Source organism: Miniopterus natalensis, chromosome 1, assembly GCF_054644295.1.
Source record: "Miniopterus natalensis isolate mMinNat1 chromosome 1, mMinNat1.hap1, whole genome shotgun sequence".
NCBI classification, from domain to species: Eukaryota; Metazoa; Chordata; class Mammalia; order Chiroptera; family Miniopteridae; genus Miniopterus; species Miniopterus natalensis.
Window position 1 is genome coordinate 200,163,177 of NC_142081.1, and position 24,204 is coordinate 200,187,380.

General features: G+C 55.2%; 1 protein-coding gene and 1 long non-coding RNA gene across 3 annotated transcripts in view; one reads left to right on the forward strand and one right to left on the reverse strand.

Annotated features, from left to right (window-relative positions):
- RGS12 (regulator of G protein signaling 12) overlaps positions 1–8,898 on the reverse strand; it is a 79,830-nt gene extending 70,932 nt beyond the window's left edge. Inside the window, exon 1 of the mRNA XM_087828418.1 lies at positions 8,867–8,898. The gene's annotated coding sequence lies outside the window, so the exon portion shown is untranslated. The remainder of the gene's footprint in view (positions 1–8,866) is intronic.
- Positions 8,899–10,862: 1,964 nt separating this feature from the next.
- LOC148094528 (uncharacterized) lies at positions 10,863–23,620 on the forward strand. 2 transcript variants are annotated; one of them, XR_015716209.1, is made up of 3 exons: positions 10,879–10,981; positions 13,323–13,672; positions 23,461–23,620. It is a non-coding gene; the product is annotated as an uncharacterized LOC148094528 (long non-coding RNA). The 2 variants fall into 2 exon arrangements; XR_015716207.1 differs by lacking the exon at positions 23,461–23,620 and having other exon boundaries at positions 10,863–10,981; positions 13,323–13,881.
- The last annotated feature ends 584 nt before the right edge of the window (positions 23,621–24,204 follow it).

Consider the following 24,204-nt stretch of genomic DNA (forward strand, 5'->3'; position numbering starts at 1 on the left):
ACATCAGAAATTTGTAGACACAGTTATTAACGTTAAAATGAATTGGAATTCTGAAAACACTGTAAAGCTGAAATACAGTTATGCTAGCGTCATATGCACCACATAAAGTTTGAAACACTAGCCTTAAACACATGCCCTGCTCCCCCGTCCAACTCAGGCTGCAAGGAAGGCGGGGCAGCCCAAGGGAGGAGCGCCCAAGGCCTCAGACAGAAGGGCCTGGAACAGGATCCCTGGCACAGCTGCCTGAATATTTTATCGCTGGCCCCTGGTGTCTCCACCTCCAGAAGGCCTCATACCAAGTAGCATCCCCAACTCAGAACTTTTCCCTTTTTACTGTGTGAAGAAGAAAATCTACATTTAGCAGAAAAAATACTATTTTAAAATTAAATTACAAAGGCCCATATGATCTTAATGTTTCAAAAATATTAATATACAGTTAACCCTTGAACAATGCAGGGGGGTTGGGGCACCAACAATCCACATATAATTTTTGACTCTGCCCAAACTTAACTACGATCCCTCGTGTCTGTGAGGAAGGGGTTCCAGGACCCCCGCAGGTACCAAAATCCGAGGATGCTGGAGTCCCACACAAAACTACGCAAGTCGGCCCTTCACATCCAAGGACCCCAACCACAGATGAAAAACACTGTTTTCTATCTGCGGTTGGCTGAATCGCGGTTTCAAGCCTGGGGGATACTGAGTGCTGACTGAATATTTATTGAAGTCCACATATAAGTGGACCTGCACAGTTCAAACCCGGGTTGCCCAAGGGTCAAAAGTATTACATGATGATTCTGAGCCCCTGTAACGTCAACTTTGCCTCAAGCAAGATCCATAGGGTAACAAATGTGCAAAGCCCTCTCATCTAAAATAAATAAGTGTAAGCCCCCAACGATGAGAAAACTGTTCTATTTCATACTGCCTGGGCTCACACCAGCACTGAGGGTGACAGACGCCTCGGCCTCAGAGGACAAAAGGACAGGCATCTGTGTCTGGAAAAGCCATCTCCCAACCACATGCAGCCCTGTCATTGGCCTGACGAGGGACTCTTTCCTGTCACTTCCCGTCACTCTCCAGTGTGCTGGGTGTAACAAAGACAGAGGGAGGTGCATCTGGAAATAACTTCTTTTATTCACATCACATTAAGAACACTCTCCACACGGGGCAATTTAAGGAAGGTCACGTTAAGGAAAGATGACGCTCGGCAGAGGGAAGGCAAGCAGACATCCGGATGACGGTGGCGATCACAGCAGAGAGAAGGGGCAGGAGACAGGATGAGGGGGCTCCCTGTCACTTGGCTCCATGCAGCCAGTGGTCCAGCACTCAGCCTCTTCTCCCTGGTGCCACCTTGGCCCCCTACACCTGCTCCACCCTCCCTCTGGCTCAGCCTCTTCTCCCTGGTGCCATCTTGCCCCCCTACACCTGCCCCACCCTCCCTCTGGCTCATCTTCCTTCCCTAGTGTCACCCTGCTCACAGCCACAACACTTCTCAAGGGGCTCAGCCTTACCCTCAGCCTGCCTTCCGAGGCCTCCTCACCAGCGCCGGAGCAAAGCTCAACGCCCACCTCAGGCAGGTCCATCCCCACGGCCCCATGACTTTCCCGCTTGTTCGTGCATTCACTCAGTGATTACTGAGGGGCTTCTACAGCAGCACCGGGAGACAGATATGAACAGAGGACTAGAGATGGCCCTGATCTCCTAGGGCCCCGCCCCTGGGGGACACGACAGCTCGGCAGGTCAATACGACCACTCACAGGTCAGGACACACACAGGAGGGCCCACAGCCCTGACTCCATTTAAGAAATTACTCTTCCCTGAACATACCCTCCCCCTCCCGCAACTGCCCCTTGGCTAAGCCCTCCTAGCCTTACCCATCTCCCAACTGCCCCGCACAGCGCTGGGCCCTGAGCTCTGGCTGTGCTTGCTGTCCACTCACCGGCCTGGGGACACCACCGTGCAGCCTCTAGCACCTTTCTGGGGCAGCGCTGTGGGCACCATGGCATCAGCACACACTCGGCTTGTGGTGCCCACACTGAGGACACATGTGGGCTCTGGGGACACATGAAGGCATCAGGACAAAAGACAGGTATGAGGGGAAGCCATGCATGTGTGGGCAGGGAAGCAGAGCCTGGCAATCTTGAGAAGGTGGGAGGACTAACAGCTGCCAGAGGCTGGACTACACGAGGCTGAGGCTGCGGACTATAGAAATCCTAATTGTGTGAAAGACCACACCAACCAGAAGCTCAGACAGGACCAGGAGCTCCACCTGGCTCCCCTCAACCCCTCCAACCAGGACTGAGTCTGAGGGGCTCAAAGAGCAGGGCTGACCTTCCCCCCAGCCAATGGACAGCCCCCGCCCACAAGCTCTGGGCACCAGCCTGGCAATGACCGAGTTTTGGGAAAAGCCAACAGGACCAGCAGAGTGACCACCTTTCAGGATCCACAGCTGATGGAAGTGAGGGGCTATTTTGATCCCAGAAACAAATGCTCGTTCAGCAGTCGTAAAACACTGAAGGTTAAACTGTGTCCCTCTCCCCTTCCCATTTAATCTCTACTCAGTCCTCCTGTCTGTGGTTTTAAGCCTGGGCAAAGTGGGACTACAAATAGAGTTGCCAGGCTTAGCGAGTCAACATACAGGACACCTAAGTTTGAATTTCAGATAAAGGATGAGTAACTTTTAGTATGAGTACACCCCAAACACACAGCACGCTTTACCCAGCCAATCTGCGAGGGCAGACAGGGATGTGTGTCCCGGCAGGCCACGGGGCAGCACGGCCCTGACTGTGTCCCTGAGCTCCTCCTGGCTAGAGCCTGGCTGGTTCCGTTATCCCACCTGGACGTCACCTCCACCCTTACCATCCTTCCCAGCCACTTCCTGGGGCACAGCTGACAGTGGCAGGCCAAGCTGTGTCCACCTGCCCTATCTGCCTGTCACCTGGCCTCACCCTCAAATCCCTACATGGCCAGGAAGGACAGGCCTCCTACATGACTCCCCTTCCACATACAAATGTGGTCTTGCCCTACGTGATTCACGATGAAAAAGTGATGCTGGCCTGTCCTGTGTCTGTTTTTTCACTGGGGCTGCAGGGAATTGCTCTGCTGTCATGTCTCTCAGTCACTCGTGGGAAGACAAGAAAACCCGCAAGGGCACGCAGTCCTGGGCACCTGCTTCAGCACAGCGTGAGGGAACAGCTGCGAGCCCCAGTCCTGCACAACAGGGCGCGGGGAGCAGACCCTTTAGATGCAAGGGAGGGGGAATGGCCAGAGGACGCCATGTGGGCAGGAAGCCCTGTCCCCACCCATGACCCCACATGGCTCCTCACCTCCCCGATCCAGGCAAGGTGGATAATGGGCTGAATGGTGGCCCCAAATACATCAGGTCCTAATCCTCAGAACCTGGAAATGTGACCTTATTTGGAAAAAGGGTCTCTGCAGATGGGATTAGAGGTTCTGAGATGGGGAGATGACCCTGAATTATCCAGGTGGGCCTAAAAGTAATCACAAGTGTCCTTATAAGAGGGAAGCAGAGGGAAGATCAGACCCAGAGAGGCCACATGAAGACAGGGGACTGGAGTGATGCAGCCACAAGCCCAAGACTATGGCCAGCCACCAGGAGCTGGGAGAGGCAGAAAGGATCCTCCCCCACAGCCTCCAGGAGCGCAGCCCTGTCCACACCCTGATTTGGACTTCTGGCCTCCAGAGCTTTGAATAAGTCTGTGCTGTGTTAAGCCACCCACAGTGTGGTGCTTTGTTACAACAGCCACAGGGCCCCACTGCCCAACCCTGGCAGCAAGGAAGGTGACTGGCTGCTAATTCTTCACTCCACAGACCAGCCTGGGCTGGACTCCGAGAAATGAGGGGCTCTGGTGAACGGAACAGTCTAGGCACCTCACTCTGCCCAAGTGTCCCCTGGGAGAATGTGTCCTGGGCTCGGCTCCGCTGAACTGTGCTCAGGAGTCACAGAGCCCATAGCCTGGCACATAGTAGGGGCTTGATACAGATGTGCTACATGAAGGCTTGAGCCGCCCACCTGGGCGCAAGTCCACGCACAGCAACACTGCAAGCCTAGACGTGACATCATTCGCACTATCACTAACAGGTACTGAGCACATCCTGTGTGTCAGACACAGCTCTCCACCGGTTTACACATATTATCTGTGGGCCCTGAGAAAGAAGATGCCTAGTTAAGAAGGGGTCCTGGTGAGCCCAGCCGGGCGTGGTTCAGCGGTTGAGTGTTGACCTAGGATCCAGGCGATCGGGGTTCGATTCCCGGTCAGGGCACATGCCCGGATTGCGGGCTCGATCAATGACTCTCTCATCATTGATGTTTCTATCTCTCTCTCTCCCTCTCCTTTCCTCTCTCTGAAATCAATAAAGATATATTTTAAAAAAAAAAAAAAAAGAAAGAAAAGAAGGGGTCCTGGTGACTTAAGTGGGCTTAAATTTAAAAACACAGACACACAAAGAAGCACAAAAACAGTATAACAGCCATTTCTGCACAGGGTCCTCTCATGCAAAATACACTTCAGGGAGAAGCCTGCACTGAACTGCCTGCCTGCACTGTGTCCCCGCCATCTGAGCAGCCCTTATAAAGGTTTCCTGGAATCCTGTTTCAACCAGTAGGACCGAGGCTTTCCCCACCCAAGAGAAGCTGCACAGCTGCTTCTTCAACCACCCATCAGGACAGTGCCTTTTAGACCAGTCACACTGCGAGGATTTGGAGCAGTCACTTGCACGAGGCCAGACCAATCAGGGACCGGCAGCGGCGACTTCTGTCTCTAAGTCAGCTTCCCTCTGGCCTTGAGCGCGGGCGTTCCCTTTCCACCAGACTGCCCTTCCCCGGCTTCACTGCAGGCAAAGCAGACCAGCAGGGAGCGGAGCAGAGCCATGTAGCTGGACGGGGCCTGGCCCCAGGGCTGCCTCACAGCCGGGCTGTTCTCACAGCCTTGCTGTGTCACAATTGAGCTGTTTTGCACTGAATCAAGTTTCCTTCTTCACTGCACCCCAAACTGGGGATTCCTGTTAGTGTTGAATTGGCACCGAGGAGGCTGACCCATCCTCGTTAACCCTCACCATAGCCTTGCTACCGACCTACTATATAGACAGAAACTGTGGCACACAGGAGTAGTTTGCCCCAAGTCAAACCGGGTAACAAGGATGAGGTGAGGAATGTGGTACCAAAGGGTGACGACCTGCGCCTTCGCCTCAGCCCGGACGGAGTCTGAGGCCTAATAAACTCGCCAGGCCCAGAGAGCATGAACCTCTGGGAGGTCAAAGAACAACCCTGCCCTCACCCCTAAATGGCTCACCTCAGAGGAACACAAGGAGAGCACAGCCTCTACCACCACCGCGCTCATCGAACCCACGTGCGAAGACGGGCACTGTGCAGGCCAACACTTGGGAGAGCCGGCCCAGGCTTCACCTAATCTGGGATTTGTTAAAGAAGAGCTCTCCTTTAGGCTAGAGTGGCTCACTCCCTGATCACTTGATTCTCCAGATGACAAACAATAAATCCCAAGGATCGACGCCTGGCTACTAATCAATAGACTACTAATCACAGTCTATCATGCAGTGAAAAACCTCATGCACTCTCCTATGCTGCTCAATCAAGTTCCAACCAGGTACAAAATATACAGACAAACTATGTGAAGGTACTGGAGAGCTATGAGAGCAGGCGGAGCTGGGAGGGAGCTATCCCCTACAACAGGAGGGTTGCAATGGGTAAGATGATCAGGGGGGTGTTGGTACAAGTGACCGGAGCTCAGGCAGAAAGCCATAACCCTCCCAGTGTGAGTCAGAGAATGGAGTCTGGACATGACTGGGTCCCTGTAAAGAGAAGGGCACATCCCAATTCCTCAGAAAGGAGGTAGCTGGAGAGAGAAGAAGCCCTAAAATCTGCTCATAAACTAATCTGGTCCTTGGCCAACCCCTGAACTATACGGGAACAAGGAGCATCCAAGGAGAAAGAGGAGGCAGATGGTAGGCCAAAGGCACCAAGCAGAGATTATAGTAGAGATTTCGGTTGGAGTCCAAAGTGACTCCCAAAACAAAAATCAACAATTCACAACGAATCACTGTGATGAACCAGTCACGATGTCCGGGACACTCAAATACTACCAGATGTTGAGATGCAAGGTGTGACCACAGTCAAGAGAAAGGAGGTCAACAGAAACAGATCCTGAGATAAACCAGGGGTTGAAACCAGCAAATAAGAACTTTAAAGCAGCTAATATAGTGTGTGAGGGGTTTGGTGGAAAATATGGTCAGAATTAGCAGATGGCTTATCTCAGTAGAGAAACAGAAACTATAAAGCAGCAGCAGATAGAAGTTCTGGAAATGGGTGTCTACTTCCAGAAAGAGACGATAGCTTTTATCAGATGGCCAAAGGAGCTAGTGGCCACCAACTCCCCAAAAGTAAAGAACGGGTGATCTACTAGATTTGAACCCTAAGCCAGGCTTAGCTTCTTTCCTGGGGTGGCTCAGGCCTCTCCTCCAGGGCAGAGCAGGGAAAACACAAGACCCTTCAGGACACAGCAGCGGCTGGGACAGACCCTGCCTGATGGCCCCAGGGAAGGTGTGTGAGGTGGCTGCTCCTCAGCACGGAAGGGAAGCGCCATAGTCCTTCAGAAATAAAGTCAGCAGCACTGTCGTGGGCTAAAGGGTGGTCCCCGAAGACATCTGGTCCTGGCCCCAGGAACTGAGTGTCACCTTATAGGGAAGAGGGGCTTTGCAGGAGTGATTAACTTAAGGATCCTGACGTGGGAGAGGATCCTGGGTTACACAGGTGGGCCATGAACAGAATCTTCTCGAGTATCCTTATGGGAGGGAGGAAAGCGGGGGGAGTGGAGGACAGAATGCAGCCATGGAAGCAGGGGGAGGTGGGCACTGGGATGTGTGGCTCAGGGCCATGGGCTGAGGACAGCCTCCCTGGAGCCTCCTGAGGTTCACCGAGGCCTCTGCCCAGTGAAGTCCATTTCGGACTTCTGGCCTCTGGACTGTGAGGGAGTAAGTTTCTGTTGTCTAAGCCCCAAAGTTGGTGGTAATCTGTTTCAGCGGCCACAGGAAAGTCACACAAGTGCTAAATAGAAAGTAAAATGCTTATAGGAATGCCACCAAATTCAAAGAAATTGAGAACGCTCTGGCTCGCTGTCCTGTGCGCTTTCTGCACAGCGTGTGTCACCATACCTAACCGTTTTCTCCTTCACCCTGTCTTGCTTGGACCATTTACAGTGAAATCAGAAAGGAACACGCTGTAGCCTTCTGCTGTGGAGGTGCAGGCTGTGGGCAGAGCTCGGCTCCCTCTGCTTATTCCTTCACCGCCTTCACCTAGAAACTGGAGCTGCCCGGCCCTCTGATGTCCCAGGCCCCGCCTGGGCCCGAGGCCATGTCCTCGGTCCTCCCCAGCCCTTCAGCTGCTCCTCTGCCTGGCCACTGACCCCTTCCTCTCAGACGGTCACTCCCACAGGGGAAAAGGAGGCCTGCCCTTGACTGGGGGCCCAGGAGCCTCCAGCCCCCTCGTCTTTGCCCCACAGGCCGGATCCTGCCTCCCTCCTCACCTCCTGACCCTCCCACTACACGGCCATCCTGAGCGCTCAGGCCACCGGGCCCTGCCCTCTCCCCTCCTCCACAGCCTAAGTCCAGGGCCTTTCCTCAGCCCTCCCCTTTGGTGACCTCTCTGAGACCTCCTCCAGCCCCTGTGGCCCTCCCATGCCCCACCCGGAGGTGTCCCTCATCATCAGTCACCCAGTGGCCCGGTTGGTGGGCACCTCCGCGATGGCAGACCCATCCGAGGAGAGTGCCCGAAGCTGAGGAATTGATGCCATTGTCCTCGGTCCTCAAAGCCACTGGGTAAGGCAACATGAAACTTCACACTGTGACCCCTCTATTTCTGAAGTAAAGCTCCTCTCCTATGCGTTGCCCCCCCAGGCTGAGTCTCAGAACGCAGGCCCCCAACTCCTCACCCTGGCACTGCTAGACCGCCCATGGGGTACCTTGCCTTCCATCCTCCAGGAAGGCGGGACCCCTCCCGTGCACACCTCACTGTCCGGCCCGCAGGTCCTGCGACTGTGCGGCGACCCCCGCACTGACCACGCTGACCCGAAGCTGGCCCCACCACCAACCCCGTCCACCAAGGAGGAAACTGACGCCAGGCGCGGTGGTCACCTGCCCAAGGGCATATCCCTGTCCAGTGGCCAGGCAGATGCCCAGCCAGGCCCACTCTGGGGGCACTCGGTCCACACTCCGCAAGTGGGGCCACTGTCCACAGGGGTCAGGACCGCTCTGTCCACACCCCGCAAGTGGGGTCACTCTCCGCAGGTCAGGACCGCTCGTCCACACCCCGCAAGGGTCAGGACCGCTCGTCCACACCCCACAAGTGGGGCCACTGTCCACAGGTCAGGACCACTCCGTCCACAATGACCACTCCCGCACCGAGGCGGAGCTGGGGCCGGGGGACAGGGGCCCGCAGTGGGTGTCCGGAGTGGGGACCCCTGGAGACGCCTCTGCCCACACAACGCGGGGCCGGGGGGTCCGGCGGGAATCCGGGGTCCGCGGGGGCGAGCGCGGCGGGCACCCGGGTGCGGGGGGGGGGGGTCCGGGTCCCGCCCCAACGCCGCCCGCCCCGCCCGGCCCGCCGGCCCCGCGGCCTCCAGCGACCCACGCCCGGCCCGCGACGAGCCCCGGGGCTGCGCCGGGAACAAAAGGCGCGGCCGGCGGCGAGCTCGGGCCGGGTCCCCGTGAGCCGGCCCGAGGAGCGGGACCCCGCCGCCCCGCGCCCTCCGCCGCGCTGGGCGGGGCCGGGCCCGAGGGCGAGCGCGCCGAGAAGAAAGAAAGCGGGCGGGGCGGCCCTGCGCCCGCCGCAACCTACCGCCGCTCGCGCCGCCCGCCGGCCCGTCCGCGCCGCCCGCCGCCCGCGCGCCCAACGGTCGCCTCAGCCGCCGCCCGGGGCAAGGGGCGGGGCCGGGAGGGGCGGGGCCCGGGGGTCAGCGGGGCGGGGGACCGGGGGCGTGGTCGTGCTGGGCGTGGCCTCCGGACGAGGCGGGGCGTGGCCTCAAGGGCGTGGGCGTGCCTCTGGAGGAAACAGCCAATGGGCGGGTCGGAGCCTCCAGGGGGCGGGTCCTGCGCGGTCCAGAAACCGGAAGTGCGGCCGGCCGCCAGCGCCGGGCCCCGCAGAGGGCCGCGAGGTGGGACCCTCGTGAGGCGAGGGGCGGGGCCTACGGGGCGGCTCCGAGGGGCGCCCCCCGCCCGGGGCGGGACTTCCGCTCCCCGCGCGTGCGGCCGACCCCGCTCGTTCGGGGAGGCCCTGCGCGCCCCTCTCCAGCCGGCCCTCCGCTGACTTAGGTGCTCGTGGGCACCGCCTCCCGCGGGTGGGAGGGCCTGGCCCGCGGGGCGCGGCGGCGCCTGGTGGTGGGCGCGCGCCCCCGCCGCCTCCTTCCCGCGCGGCCGCCGGCTCTCCCGGAGCCCCGTCCCCGTGGTCCCGAGGCCCGAGCGCTCCCGGAGACGCCGCCACCGGGCGTTCGCTCCGCGGCGCCGAACCCGGCGGGGCCAGCGAGACGCACCCCCCCCACCCCCCCCGCCTGCGGCCCCCGCGTGGCGGCCTCGTGCCCCCCGCGCCCAGCACGACCGCGAGGGCGGCGCTCCGGACCCGCAGATGAAGACCCCCGACAGCGTGTGGCTGGGGGCCGGCCTCAGTCCCCCGGGAGGGGCGAGCCCGGGGAGGACGGGAAGGGCCCCCGCGGCCGGGCGGGGCGGCGTCCGCAGCAGCACTGCCCCGGGCCGGCCGGCTGTGCCCCCCAAACCCAGGTGCTGAAGCCTCACCCCTGGTGCGCGGGCGTTAGCGGGCGAGGCCTCGGGGAGCCGACGGGTCGTGAGGGTGGCGCCCCCGAGTGGAGGCAGCGCCCTCCCCCGGCGGCCGCGGGGAGGTGCCGCCTGTGCGCCCGGAGGGCTCTCGCCAGACGCCGAGTCCGCGGGACGGGATCGGACCTCCAGCCCCCAGGACTCCGGAAAGTGAGTTCCCCACCCCACCCCCACCCCGTGGGGCACTTTTGTTACAGCGGTGGGACAGACAGACAGGCACCCTGTGCACGGTGCCGGGCAGGAGGGCCCTGGGAGGCCGCTGCCCCTCTCTGACCACGTCCGGTTCCCGGCCCCCGCCTCCTGGACTTGTGTCTTCTCCACCCTTGTCGCAGCCGCCGCGCTTCCATCCCCTGGTGTCCTGTCCCCAGCGCTGGGCCCTCTGCACCGACCCCCTTCCCCGGCCGCCCCCTCTCCTGCCCTCTTTCCCTTTAACCGCATCGCTCACTGCCTGTCCGCTCTCCACACTGCGCCCCGGGACTCGGGCCAGCCCCTCTCCTGTCTGCTCCCTCTTCTGAGTGTGTCACCTGCTTTGTTTGACGCCTTCTCTTCTCCCCCCCTTCCCCCCTCTCCAGTCCTTTTTGGCAGCTATTCATCATTGGGTCCTTTGTTACTACCTCGGGTCCCAGGAGGAAACACATGGCACCCTCAACTGGGGAAACTTGAGACGAGTCCAGTAAAGCTCCATCTGCAGGGAGCCCAGCGGGCTGGTCCAGAGCGGGACAGAAACAGCAGGGAGGGGACCGGTGCCACCTCTAGGGCTAAGAGAGTGGGGGCAGCCCAGGAGTTGGGGAACCCAGAGAGGGGGCATGGGAGGAGGAGAGGAGGAGGGAGATGGAGAGTGGAGGGGGGCACACACTACTTCTCTAGTGTCCACTCCCTCTGCCATGTGGATCTCACCAGGTCAGCTTCCCCAGCCCCTGGACATCTACAAAGGGACATCCACACTTCCGTGGCTGATGCCTGCTCACCCCTGCCCCGCACCTCGCATCTCCAGCAGTTCTCCCAGCACCTTGCCCACCACAGCTAGCCACCTGCCTACAGTTGCTACCTCACTGGCCACCATGGAGCCAAGGCCTGGTTCCAAGAACGTCCCTCTGCCTGGATGCCCTGGCATCCTCCTAGAAAGGTGAGTGTCTAGTGTCAACCCACTTTACAGATGGAGACTAAGGCTCCAGCGGGCCTGCAGCAGCTCCCCACTCAACGGCGAGCTGGGATTTGGCTCCCAAAGCCTGATGGCTCCATGGCATCCCCTTCTCCCGTGCCCTGACCACCACCCGAAGGCCTCTCAGGCCCAGTGTCTCCTGACAGGTAGCACCCACCACCAGCCCTGCTCCCCAGCCTCCATTTGCCTTGGCAGCCCCACTGTCTGCACTAAGAAATCTGACTGTCTGATTCCCAGGGCCTGAGTGCCAGGCTCCCTCCACAGAGCCCCTTCTCCCTTCCAACAGTCGAGGGGACAGGACCGTGGGCCTTGCAGCCAGGCCCCCTCAGTGCCAGCTGGATCAGAGTGGTCAAGCATCCAGCGGGCTGAGCTGGCCTGAGGCCCGAGTGGCTCCCCCCTCCCCTGAGTTGGTGACCTTCTGCTCCCTGTAGGGGCCTGCTGAAAAGCCACCTGCTCCCACACCTGCCAGCTGCCTCCTCACCTGTCAGGACTCAGCTCAGGTGTCGAGTACCACACACACACCCCTTGCCCCATGCCCAGGTAGAAAGGAGCCCCTTCCATGCACTCACCAGACCCATACGCACACCTGTCACTGTCCTGTCACTCTGTAAGGAGGTCAAGTTCACATCTGTCTCAAGCCCCCCATACCACTTACTCCCCCCACCCTGGACAGGAGGGACCACAACTGACCATCAGACACTTCTGAGCTCCCACCTGTGCCAGATGTGTGCTAGGTTTGGGGACACAATCTCTAGGGCTGCAAGAACTGGTGGACCAGCCTAGCAGGTGCTGTGGCCTACAGATGGCTAACAGCAGAGAAACCTGCAAGGTCACTGGGGAAGGGTTTAAGAACCATGCCAAGGAGACTGGGCATATTTGTGCTTTAGGAAGAGCCCTTGGCTATGTGGAAGGGACGGACAACAGAAAGGGCCAGTGGGAAGGATGCTGGGGAGCAGGGACAGTGGCTGGCCTCAGAGAGGGACAGTGTCCTTGGGAAGTAGCCACAGTGGACTGAGAGGCTGGAGTCAGTGGTGTAGGCAGGGGAGGGGTGGGGGCCCTGGAAGAGGGGGGGAAGACCAGAGAAGGGCAAGGTCCCCCAGAGGGCTGGGGCAGGCAGGGGATACAAGGACTTAGATGGGCGGCAGGCCCTGCCCAGGCCCAGCTCACACCAGGCACCCACCTGCTGTTCTCTGGCTCCAAGCTCCCCCTCATGAGGCTTTTCTAGGGGGAGCAAGACCCCTCCCCCCGGCCTGAATATCTGCCAAACCTGCTGAGCACACCCCTGTGTTGTGGTAGTTATAGGATCAGCAAACAAATCAAGTGAAGCAGAACTTCGTTAGCAACTAGAAGGCAGAGAGTCAAACAGGGCCCTCTGCTACTAAAGAGCACTCAGGTTAACCAGGGACGCGGTCACCAAATAGAATAGGCGTCAATTACATAGACCATATGTACTTAACGGACCGTGCATACCTAACAGCCCACTCTGTTCCTACAATGGGACCTACTTCCCTTGTCCTGGGGCCCTTGTCTAGCACATCCCAGGTCAGGGCCACATCCTGCAGAGGGAGCTCCAGGCTGTGACCAGAATTCCCTTTGGCAGGATTAGCCAATGGCCACTTCCAATTAGGCACCTACTGGGTGCCAGGCAGCGCATGGGGTGCTTTGCCCACCCTCACCTTTTAATCCTTGTGCAACCCCATCACACCTGAAGGGATTTGGCCTCTTCTCTGAGTTCCTGGTTCCTCTTTGGGAGCCACTTCAGGAGCTGAGATGCTGGGAGCATCCTCTGGACAGACGCCAGCAGTGCTTATTGGCAGCGGTCCCATCCCTCCTGAGGATTGACAGAGAATCCTACAGGGCAAGTCCTGTACCCTGGGTGCTCCTGGGAGACTTCGGTGTCTTCCTGCGCACGGCTCTCACCCTCCAGGTGCAGTCACTTCTGGGAGCAGGTGACCCCAGGCCCCAAGCCAGGCAGTGCCCACCCAGGAGACATGTGACGACAAATTCTCTCTTTCCCCAATTTAAAAAAACATTTTTTAAACATGAAGTAGTCTACCTTGTTACTGTTTTGTCATTTTTCATTCCCAGTGCGCGTTCTCTAATGTCATCAGTAGCACTGACACACTGAGCGACTGGAATGGGGACAAACTTGAAACGGCTCTGTTTTCCTCGAGAGACAGCGATGCATTGTTATCGGAGGGTATTCTGCTACTTCCCTGGACTCTCCTAAGGCAGCTTGACTCATGTCTAAATCAAGCCTAATTGCTTTAACAGCTTTTGTTGACATTCTCTTCGTGTTTCCCAGGGTGACAAGGAGGTCAGGACAAGAGGCTCATCGGGACGCTCCACCCTCGGTACATGATTCCACAGCCTGGCACCTCTGCTGGCAGCCTGCTGGGTGGGAGAGGGTAGAGCCGCGGGTCTGAGGGACAGGCTCAGGCTCCGCCCTGGCTGGCGCAGGAAGGCTTCTGGGCTTGCAGCCAAACCTTTGGCTTATTCACATATTCCCTTACCCACCGTGATGGCACCATCGTCACGTCGTTCCCTGGACCATCTTCTAGAGCAGCGGTGGGGAACATCCAGCCTGAGGAATCATTTGGTCCAGCCCTGCCAAGGCCTCACTGGAGAGAAGCAGTTCCAGCCATCACGTTAGGGGTGAGTTTAATTAAATGCGTGACCAAATACAGTAGGCTAATTTTTAAGTTGATAATTTTATATGGCCCACAAATGGTGTTACAAATATCCAAATGGCCCTTGGCAGAGAAACAGTTCCCCAACCCTGCTCTAGAGTAATGAAGGTAAAATTGTTTTATTTGACTTCTGAAAATGTAATTGAACTGTATCGAATAAAAGGATCCACAAGACTCGTGTGCACCTTGCTGCCCAGGCACAGTGCAGGCACCCCCTCCACCATTAGGTACAGCCCGACGTGCACTGCAACATAAGAGTAACGTGGACGCTTAGCTCTGCAAACGCTCCCCAGGGGCACGCAAGGTGGTCACGAAGGCTCTACCAGTTTCTGAGAACCTTTGGGAACAATCACAGACATGAAGAAAAGCCAGACGACTGGGAAATAGTTTCTTATGATGTGAGGACCTGTGGCACTCGCTCCTCCTGAAGAGAAAATTCGACCAGTTTGTTCATCTAACTTTTATCTCAGCCTCGGAACTTTGAATGTGCAGACAATGAAGGGAAAACAGTGGTACTCCCCCCCCCCCCCCAGCCATGCATAGAGGCTGCAGAAGACTTTAACTCCCATGGTCACAAGAAAACCCCCAGAAAAAAAATAATTCTGCTTTTCTATTGGGTTTGTAGACCAGTAGACGGAAGGAAACTTTTATGAACTGAATTTCCAAGAAAGATGAGCGTTTCACCGATAAACAGAGCGTGGCAGACGTCCACACCTGTGACAGGAGTCTGTCTGCGCTCTGGTGGACAGTGGAGCAGGGATGAAGAGTAACAGCCCAGTCTGAGAGGACAAGTCACTCAACCCCTCCGCTCTACCCTCTCCCACCCAGACTCCAACTTTGCAAAGAAAGTGAGAGGAGAGGCGGGACAGCTGAGCAGTATCAGTCCCCCCCCCACTGTCTCTCAGTGCTGGGGTTCCAGAGCTCAGCCAGAGTCAAATCTGAGGTGAACCAAATATATCTGGAATTAGCTGGGCTTCTAGCACAAAGTCTGACAAGATCAGAAAGGCTGTGGTGAAATGGGAGTTGGGGGGTTGGGTTGAACATGGGCAAACTCGATACAAGGAAATCTGTGTCCCAGTTCCAGAGTCCACTTGACTCTTGGGGGAATCTGAATAATAAGCTCCTTACCCAATGAGGAAACAGTTTGTATTCTGTGGATATAAGCAAAATAAAATCAAAACATCACATATTAACCTCCAGTTTCTTTGCACACAATGTCTGGAATGGAATAGAAATTACAAGACATGTGAAGAAGTAGAAAAATATAATCTATAATCAAAACAATCAAAAAATGTAGACCCCCACATGATCCAGTCAGTGATTGGAATTAGCAAACATGTAATATAAAAAAAATATGAATATATGGGAGAATTTACAGATAAAGATGGAGATAAAGATTTGGAGGAGAAAATGGAAACTAAAATTTCAAAAGAAAAAACTGAAAACTATAATATCGCAATATCTGAAATTTTTTAAAAAATGTATTGGCTCTCCCAGCCGGCGTGGTTCAGTGGTTGAGCATCAACCTATGAACCAGGAGGTCATGGTTCGATTCCCGGTCAGGGCACATGCCCAGGTTGTGGGCTCGATCTCCAGTGTGGGGCATGCAGGAGGCAGCCAATCCATGACTCTCATCGATGTTTCTATCTATCTCCCTTCCTGTCTCTGAAATCAATAAAGGCCTATTTTAAAAAATAAACTTTTAAAAAATGTATTGACTAGGTTTCTAGACACTGAAAAAGAAAATTTCAGTAAACTAGAAGACACATCAATATGAATGATCCAAACTAAATCACAGAGGAAAGATGATTAAATCAAGTGAAAAGAGCACATGTGACCTGTGGAATATCAAGTGATGTGACATATGTGTAATTAGAGTCCCGGTGGGGGGAAAATGGAGAAATATATTTGCAGAAATAGTGGTCAAAATTTTCTCAAATTTGATTTTTAAAAAGTCAATCCATAAATCCCAAAACTCAACAAACCCAAGCAGAATAAAATACAAAGAAAACATGCCTAGGCACACATTTTTGAAAACCACCTAAAATCTTTGAAGCAGCCAGAGAAATAATGATACATTACATACATTGGTAGAGTAACAAAAATGGCTGAGTTCTTGTTGGAAACAACTGAGGCCCAATGACAACAGAGCAACATCTTTAAAGGACTGGCAAGAAAAACTATCAACCGAGAATTCTATATCCAGTGAAAATATCCCTGGAAAATGAAGGTAAAATAAAGGCATTTTCAGATCCACAAATGCTGAGTGAATCCATTGCTAGTACTATGTTTACACTACAAGAAACACTAGCTAAAAGAAATTCTTTAGGCTGAAGGGAAATTACGCCAAATGAAAACTCGAATCTACACGAAGGAATGAGCAGCAGAAGAAATGGTGAATTTGTGCATCAGCGTGGAAGACTGCATTTCCCTTTTCTTTATTTCTTTAGAAACAATGTTGGAGTGAGTCAACATTTAAGGAAGAAACAATACCATTTTCACAAACTTTTTCAGAAAATAGAGAAAGACGGAATACTCTTGAACTCACTTTATGAAGCCTGCATAGCTCTGATATCAAAACCTGACAAAGACATCATAAGAAAAGGAAATTACAGCCCCATGTTCTTGAACACATGTACAGAAATCCTTAGCAAACTATGACTAAACGGAACAACGCAGCATGAATGAGTACAGTTCATCCGAGGAATGCAAGGTTGGTTTAACATTTGGAAAGCAATCCTTGTAATTCATCACATTATCAAAATAAATAGCTAAGATCTGGAAACAGCCCTACTGCCCATTAGTAGATGAGTGGATAAAAAAGCTGTGGGACATTTACACCATGGAATACTATGCAGCTGTAAAAAAGAAGGACCCCTTACCCTCTGAGACAGCCTGGAGGGACCTGGAGAATATTATGCTGAGTGAAATAAGCCAGTCAGATAAAGACAAGCACCACATGATCTTACTCATATGTGGAATCTAATGAATAAAATAAACCGATGAACAAAATAGATCCAGAGAGAAAAACAAGATGGCAGCGTAGGTAACAGCTGCACCCGCTGCCTCCCGCAACGTCCCGCAACCGCATCAAAATTACTACTAAAATACAGAACCACCATCACTCAGAACCTCCTGAAATCTGGCGGAACAGAAGCCCTACAACCAGGGACCTGAAGAAGCACTGAGACCGGCAGGAGGGGCAGAGACGCAGGTGGGTCGGGACTGAATCAGAGACTCGCCGCGGGCCCACACCTGGTGCCGCGGTTTAAACCCAGGAGGGGATCTCCGAGGTGGGGGTTTCCCGGAGGAGTGAGGGGTCCCAGCCCCACATCAGGCCCCCAGCCCAGGGCTCCAGGGCTGGGAAGAGACGTCCCCACAACTCCAGGCTGTGAAACCAGCAGGGACTGTCCCTGAGGGTCGCAGAGGCTGCGGGAGCCCCAGCAGCTCCTCTTAAAGGGCCCAGCACAGACTCACTCGGACCCGCTCCCTCTGAGCCCAGCACCGGGCAGCAGCCTGAAAGGACCTCAGGGAGGAACTAACCCGCCTGAAGTCGGGGCGAGAGCTGGAGGGGCAGCTTCCTCCCAGGCAGAAGAGCTGCAGAGGCCTCTGCACCTTTGGCGAGTCCTCCCCCACACAGCCGGCAAGCAGGGCCCATATTTGAATCGCCAGCACCTGACTCACACCTTTGGCCCCGCCCCATGATTCCCGGAGGCCCCTCCCCTGCCCACCTGCAGCTCATCCAGGCCATTTCCAGTGGCTTGTCTGTGCAGGTGGCCTCTCGAGCCTCATGCTTAGGACTCTCCTAAAATCTCTCAAGCAACAGTGGGCCCCATACAGCTTGATAAGTGGCCCCAGGTCTGGCACTAGAGGCAGCCTGCATTGGCTCATAGCTTGGCCTCTCCTGGACAACGCAAAGCCCAGCACAAGTAGCAGCCAACTACGGTTTGCTGTGTAGCTCATGCTGGGTGGCCCTGGGCAAGGGACAGGCAGAGGCTGACTTTGCACCTCCCCGGAGGCCCCAGAGACAGTGCACCTCGTGGTCAGACTCGACCACGCTGGATTACAACCCTACAACATCCACGAGTGACACACTCAAGGGGCGCACTTGGTGAACACCAAAGCTCCACCAAAGTAAATCCTGCTCCATAGGGGTGTCTCCAGCACAGCAGCTTTTTGGCTGTAGTTGCAGCTGGTCCTCACAGCCGACTGGCCTGGGGGTCAATTCCTCCCAGGGATGCCAACAGGAACCAAGGCTCAACTACAACAGGACAGTGCACACAGCCCACACAGGGGAGCACCTAGAAGGCCCAGTTCAGGTGACTGGGGAGGCTGAGCCACTGGACCCTACAGGACACCTACTCCACAAAGCCACTCTACAAATCCCAGGAGACATAGCAGCTCTACCTAATACATAGAAATAAACACCTGGAAGCAGCCAAAATGTGGAGGCAAAGAAACATGTCACAAAGGAAAGAACAGAAGAAATCTCTAGAAGAGGAACTAAATGAAATAGATCCAAGCAAGCTAACAGATAGAGAGTTCAGAATTTTGTTTATAAGGATGTTTAAGCAGACTATTAGGGAAATAACTGAGAAAATCGATAACGTAATAAAGTACCAATTTGAAATGAAGGCTACAGGAACTGAAATGAAGATAATTTACATGGAATCAACAGTAGAGTAGAGGATGCTAAGAATCAAATCAGCAGTTTGGAACATGAGGAAACAAAAAACCACCCAACAAGAAGAGCAAAAAGAAAAAAAGAATCCAGAAATATGAAAATAGTATAAGGAGCCTCTGGGGCAACGTCAAGAGGCCCAACATTCATATTATTGGGGTTCCAGAAGGGGAAGAAAAAGACCAAGAAATTGAAAACCTATTTGAAAAAATAATGACAGAAAACTTCCCTTACGTAGGGAAAGAAATAGACTTATAAGTCCAGGAAGCACAGAGGGTCCCAAACAAGAGGAACCCAAAGAGGCCCACAGCAAGACACATCGTAATGAAAATGCCAAAAGTTAAAGACAAAGAGAGAATTTTAAAAGCAGCAAGAGAAAAGCAGTTAGTTACCTACAAGGGAGCCCCCATACGACTGTCAGCTGATTTCTCAACAGAAATCTTGCAGGCCAGAAGGGAGTGGCAAGAAATATTCAAAATGATGAAAAACATGGAACTACAACCAAGATTGCTCTACCCAGCAAAGCTATCATTTAGAATTGAAGGTCAGATAAAGAGCTTCACAGATAAGATGAAGCTAAAGGAGTTCATCACCACCAGACCAGCACTATAGGAAAAGTTGAAGGGTCTTCTTTAAGAAGAAGCTAGTGAACAAAAGAATCTGACGAACTAAATAGATCCAGAGACATTGATGCATGCAACAGATGGTCATATTTCAGAGGAAAGAGGGAAGGGGGGTGGAGGGTGGGAAGAGATTAACCAGAGAAGTTATATGCATAACCCATGGACACAGTTAATAACGGGTGAAGGCCTGGGGAGGGGGTGGGAGCGAGGTGGAGGGGGTCAATTGAGGGGGAAAATGGGACACCTGTAATACTCTCAACAATAAAGATAAATGTTAAAAAATAAAAAAATAAAAAAAATTTTAAAATAGATCCAGAGACATAGAAGCAGGGAACAGACTGACAGATCTCAGAGGGGGGGTGGATTAACTAAAAAACATCTGTGTAGATATGCATAACCCATGGACACAAAAAAAGGAGAAAAATCTTGTGATTGTCTCAGTAAGTGCAGAGAAAGTATTTGTCCACATTCAACACCTATTTATGGCTAAAAACTTGAAACAAACTAAAAACAGAAGGGAACTTCCTCAGCCTGACAAAGGGCATCTGTGAAAAACCTATAGCTGACGTCATACTCATCGGTGAAAGGCTGTTTTCCTCTAAAATCTGGAACAAGGCAACATTGCTGCTCCTATTACTCACTTTCAACATTGACCTGGAGGCTATATCCAGAGCAATAAAGCAAGAAAAAGAAAGAAAAGGCATACAGATTAGAGAGCACGAAATAAACTGCCTTTGTTCACAGAAAATGTGACGGTGAACGGAGAAAGTCCTAAGGGATTTATTTAAAAAGCTGTTAGGCTGATAAGCGAGCTTAGCAGGGTCCAAGGCTACAAATACAAGCATCAGCTGAATGTCTACATACTGTCAACGGACGGTTGGAAAACGGATACACTGAGGGATAAATTCAGTAAAGGACGCACTCGGCTTCTCCAAGGGGAGGGGTGCACCCTGTTCGTAAACCTCAAGGCGCGATCCTGCTCTGCAGCATGTCAGTTCCCTCCGAGTCACTCTACCCGCGACCGCCCTCATTCAGAGTTTCTGCAGGCTTTGCTGGGGAACATGTTGACAGCCGATTTAAAATGTACTGGGAAATGCACAAGATCCGGAGCATCCAAAACAATTTTGGAAAAGAACAGTGTTAGAAGATTTACACCCTCTGACCTCAAGACTTTCTATGAAGACGATGCAGATTTAGACGCACAGACAATGGAACTGAACGGAGATGGAAACAGACACCCCCCCCCCCCCCCCCCCCCCTCAGAGAATAGATTTTTGACACAGGCAGTAGAAAAACTCCACAGGGGAAGGGAAAGAATTTCAACGAATGGTGCTGGAGAAACTTGATGTCTGACTTGCGTCGGATACAGTGATTAATCGGAGACGGATCAAAGCCCCAACCATTAGTCACTGCTTCTAGATAATTTTTATTTTCTCAAAAGCAAAATCTCTGCCCACCAACAGACACCATTAACTTCCACTTTTCAGCACGGTGGTGTCACATGGGAGTGTCACAGGGCTGAAGGGACTCGCCACCCCTCCCTTCACACACCTGAACACCATACGAAACACAGGACAGGACGGCTTCCGGACGCTGGCTGCAATTCTGAAATGAGACACAGCGAGGTGAGCCTCCTGAGCCCTGGCCCTCTGCCTGGGCCCAGCGTGGCCCCAAGTGGCAGTGGGGACACCTTCACTGTGCAGGCTGCTGGAGGAAGACACCGTCTGAGAGCGCAGGCTCTGGTCCAGAGGGAGGCTGTGATCCAGGTGGATCTGGGGCCAGACTGCGTGTTCAGGGGCAATACACTGACCTTGGGGCCCCAGGTCTGGGATGCAGGTCCCGCCCCACCTGAGGGGTGAGTCCCATCACCCCGAATCTCACTTCCCCACTGTGGGGTGGGCACAGAGGCGGCACTCGGGCCCCACGCCCAGGCTCCAGGCAGCGTTACTATTCTTGGCTGTAACCTCAGCAGCTGCCCATTAAAATTCCATTAGTTACAAAGGCTTGAGCTGCAGTTTATATTTCTAATTGTGAAATTAAAATTATCCCTGTAATTTAAGGATAATTGCGGGAGATGCCAGCTGGCGCCCCAGGAGCCGCATTGTTCCCAAGCAGACCTTGGAAAGTCTCCTGAAAGTTCTTGGAACAGGGAAGACAGAGGCATTTGGGGAAACTAGTGTCTGAGGCCGGCAGGTATCCAGGCAGAGGCTGGGGAATGAGCCCACTGAGAGCTCACGTGGCCCCCCCCGCACCACACGAACCAGGACCCACTGGGCCCCCAAGTCTCCTGCTGCTCACCATCCACCATCCAATTCAGACAGTCCCTCCCCAAACACAACCCCTACCACCCACACCCCAACCAGCAAGACCCCTAACCACCCACGCCCCTAACCACCCACAGCCCAACTACCCACACCCCTAACCATCCACACGCCTAACCACCCACACTCCTAACTACCCACAGCCCCAACCACCCACACCCCTAACCACCCACACGCCTAACCACCCACAGCCCTAACCACCCACACACCCCTAACCACCCACACCCCTAACCACCCACAGCCCCAACCACCCACACCCCTAACCACCCACAGCCCCTACCACCCACACCCCAACCAGCAAGACCCCTAACCACCCACGCCCCTAACCACCCACAGCCCAACTACCCACACCCCTAACCATCCACACGCCTAACCACCCACAGTCCTAACTACCCACAGCCCCAACCACCCACACGCCTAACCACCCACACACCTAACCACGCACAGCCCTAACCACCCACACCCCTAACCACTCACATACCCCTAACCACCCATATACCCCTAACCACCCATACCCCTAACCACCCACATACCCCTAACCACCCACACCCCTAACCACACACACCCCTAACCACCCACACGCCTAACCACCCACAGCCCTAACCACCCACACCCCTAACCATCCACAAGCCTAAACACCCACACACCCCTAACCACCCACACCCCTAACCACCCACACGCCTAACCACCCACGGCCCTGGATGAAGATCCTGAGTGGGAGACGGACCCTGGCCTGTAGGAGCAGCCGCAGCAAACGTTCGCCGGCGTGATTCAGATTCCACGTGGCGCCTGCCTGTGGGGAGCCACCCTGATGAGTCCTGGCGCCGCGACCTGCAGGTGTCACTAAAATATCCCCAACACGGCAGCGTGAGGCTGGCTTTTCCGCAGAAACACCTGACGACCAAACCACTCCCAGGAGGAGCTGCTCTGAGCCAGAGCTGCAGGAAACGCGCAATGCCACCTTCTTTGTGTGTTTTTAATGTGTGTCTTTATTGATTTTTAGAGAGGGAGGACAGGAGAGAGCGAGAGAGAAACACCGATCGGCTGCGTCCTGCACGTGCCCTACTGGGGATGGAGCCCACAACCCGGCACGTGCCGTGCCCGGGATCCAACCCGCAACCTTCCCTTGCACAGGACGCCCAGCCACTGAGCCACCCGGCCAGGGCCACTCTTCTTGCTAAAACTTATCTTCGGAAAAATATTGTTCACTCAGTGGTCACTGATGTAACGTGTGACGGGTTTATTGCTATTTTGAAACGAATATTTTAAAATCTGAGGTCTGATTTCTGATAAGGGGTCTAACAGGCATGAGCACTGGTGGTCAGAACCCGCCGTGCTGGAGCGGCCGGCCCCTGGCCGCCGAGCCGAGGGCGTGGTTTCCTTCAGCCTCACGAGCCGGGGCGGAATTGCTCCCCGAGACGAGAGGGCTGCCCCCGCTCCCGCTCCCGCCCCCGCCCCCGCCCCCGCCGGTGGCATCTCGGTTTCCACGTCCTGCGGTCCTGCCCACTGCGAGCGGCCAGGGTCAGCCTCCCTCCCGAGTGAAACCGTGTTCAGGGCCCTTCCCCGTGCCCTGGGGCCTGAGCATGTCTTCCTCGAGCCTTCTGAACTTTTTTCCTGGGAATGTTACAATAATTCTGTCCATTTCAAAACAAAAACACAGCGTCGCGGAGAGTCGTCGGGATGACAGTAAACGGTGCTTGACTCTGGAGCGCTCGGGGGTAGGCTGTTCCCCCACCTGCTCAGGTGCTCAGGCCTTTCAATGCCCGAGCAGTGCTCTCCGCGGGGCCTGCGCCTTCTCGGCTAGTTCTCTCCTGGGTCGTCCCGCCTGCGGCTCAGCTGCGATCGATCGGAGTGTCTTTCCACCCTCGTTCTGAACAGGTGCCTGAGGCGTTCTCGGTCCTTTGTGGAGCTGGCGTTCTGGGATCCAGACCATTGTCTGATAATAGGGCTCATTTTCATTCCCGCCGCTCCGCCGGCTGTGCCACGTGTCTGGCTGCAGCTGTGGTGTCAGACCCCAGGGGTCACGGGAGGGGGAGCACGTCCGCCTGGCCCCGGAGGTCAGTTTCCCTGGTCACCTGCTGTTCTGCTGGATCCCGTCAGTTATTAGCCCATTTCTCCTTGTCAACAGCTTCAGTAGAAATGGGAAGATCGTTAGTTTATGGAGACACCAGCCTGGTGGGCCCTCTGCGGAGCTCCCCTGGCCCGAGGCGGCTGCCCAGGGAAGGAAGGGACGGCATCGCGACCCACCGTGGACACGGAGGGCGAGACCCCACCCTCCACAGAGAGAGCGGGGAGCAGAGAGCAGAGAGCAGACCGACCACCTCTGAATACAAGAGAGAAAATGCTAAATGACCGAACGGTCACGCCCATGGTTCTAGGAACACGAAGGTGTCTAAGGTAGGAATCTGCCACGGAACTGACCCTCAATGTCGCCTCCCAGGGGCTTCGGGCTGGACCGCCCCGGGGGGCCACACGCCTGGCCAGGTCGGTCCAGCAGGGCCCAGGGTAGGTTAAGCAACGAGTCCTACGGGGACGTCTTGTCTGAGAGGCAGGGGGCACCGAGCTGGCGACCAGCCGAGCAAGCCCCCAAACCAGGGTCTCCAGCGCGACTCGTCCCAGCTCCCGCCTGTGCAGCGTGCTGCTGGCACCCATGGGCGCACCTGCTCCCAACCGTGGGTTCTGTGACGCCACGCGGCAGCTGAATGGGCCTTGGCGGGAATGTCCACACCCAAGGTGGGCAAGTTCCCACGTCGGCCCCACCTCCACTGCAGGGCTGGTGATTGCTCACCAGACACAGCTCTGCCTTCAGCCCCGAGGCAAATGGGCTTGTCCATGGCACGTGGCTGAAGAAGGGGTCCTGCCCACCCGGCGC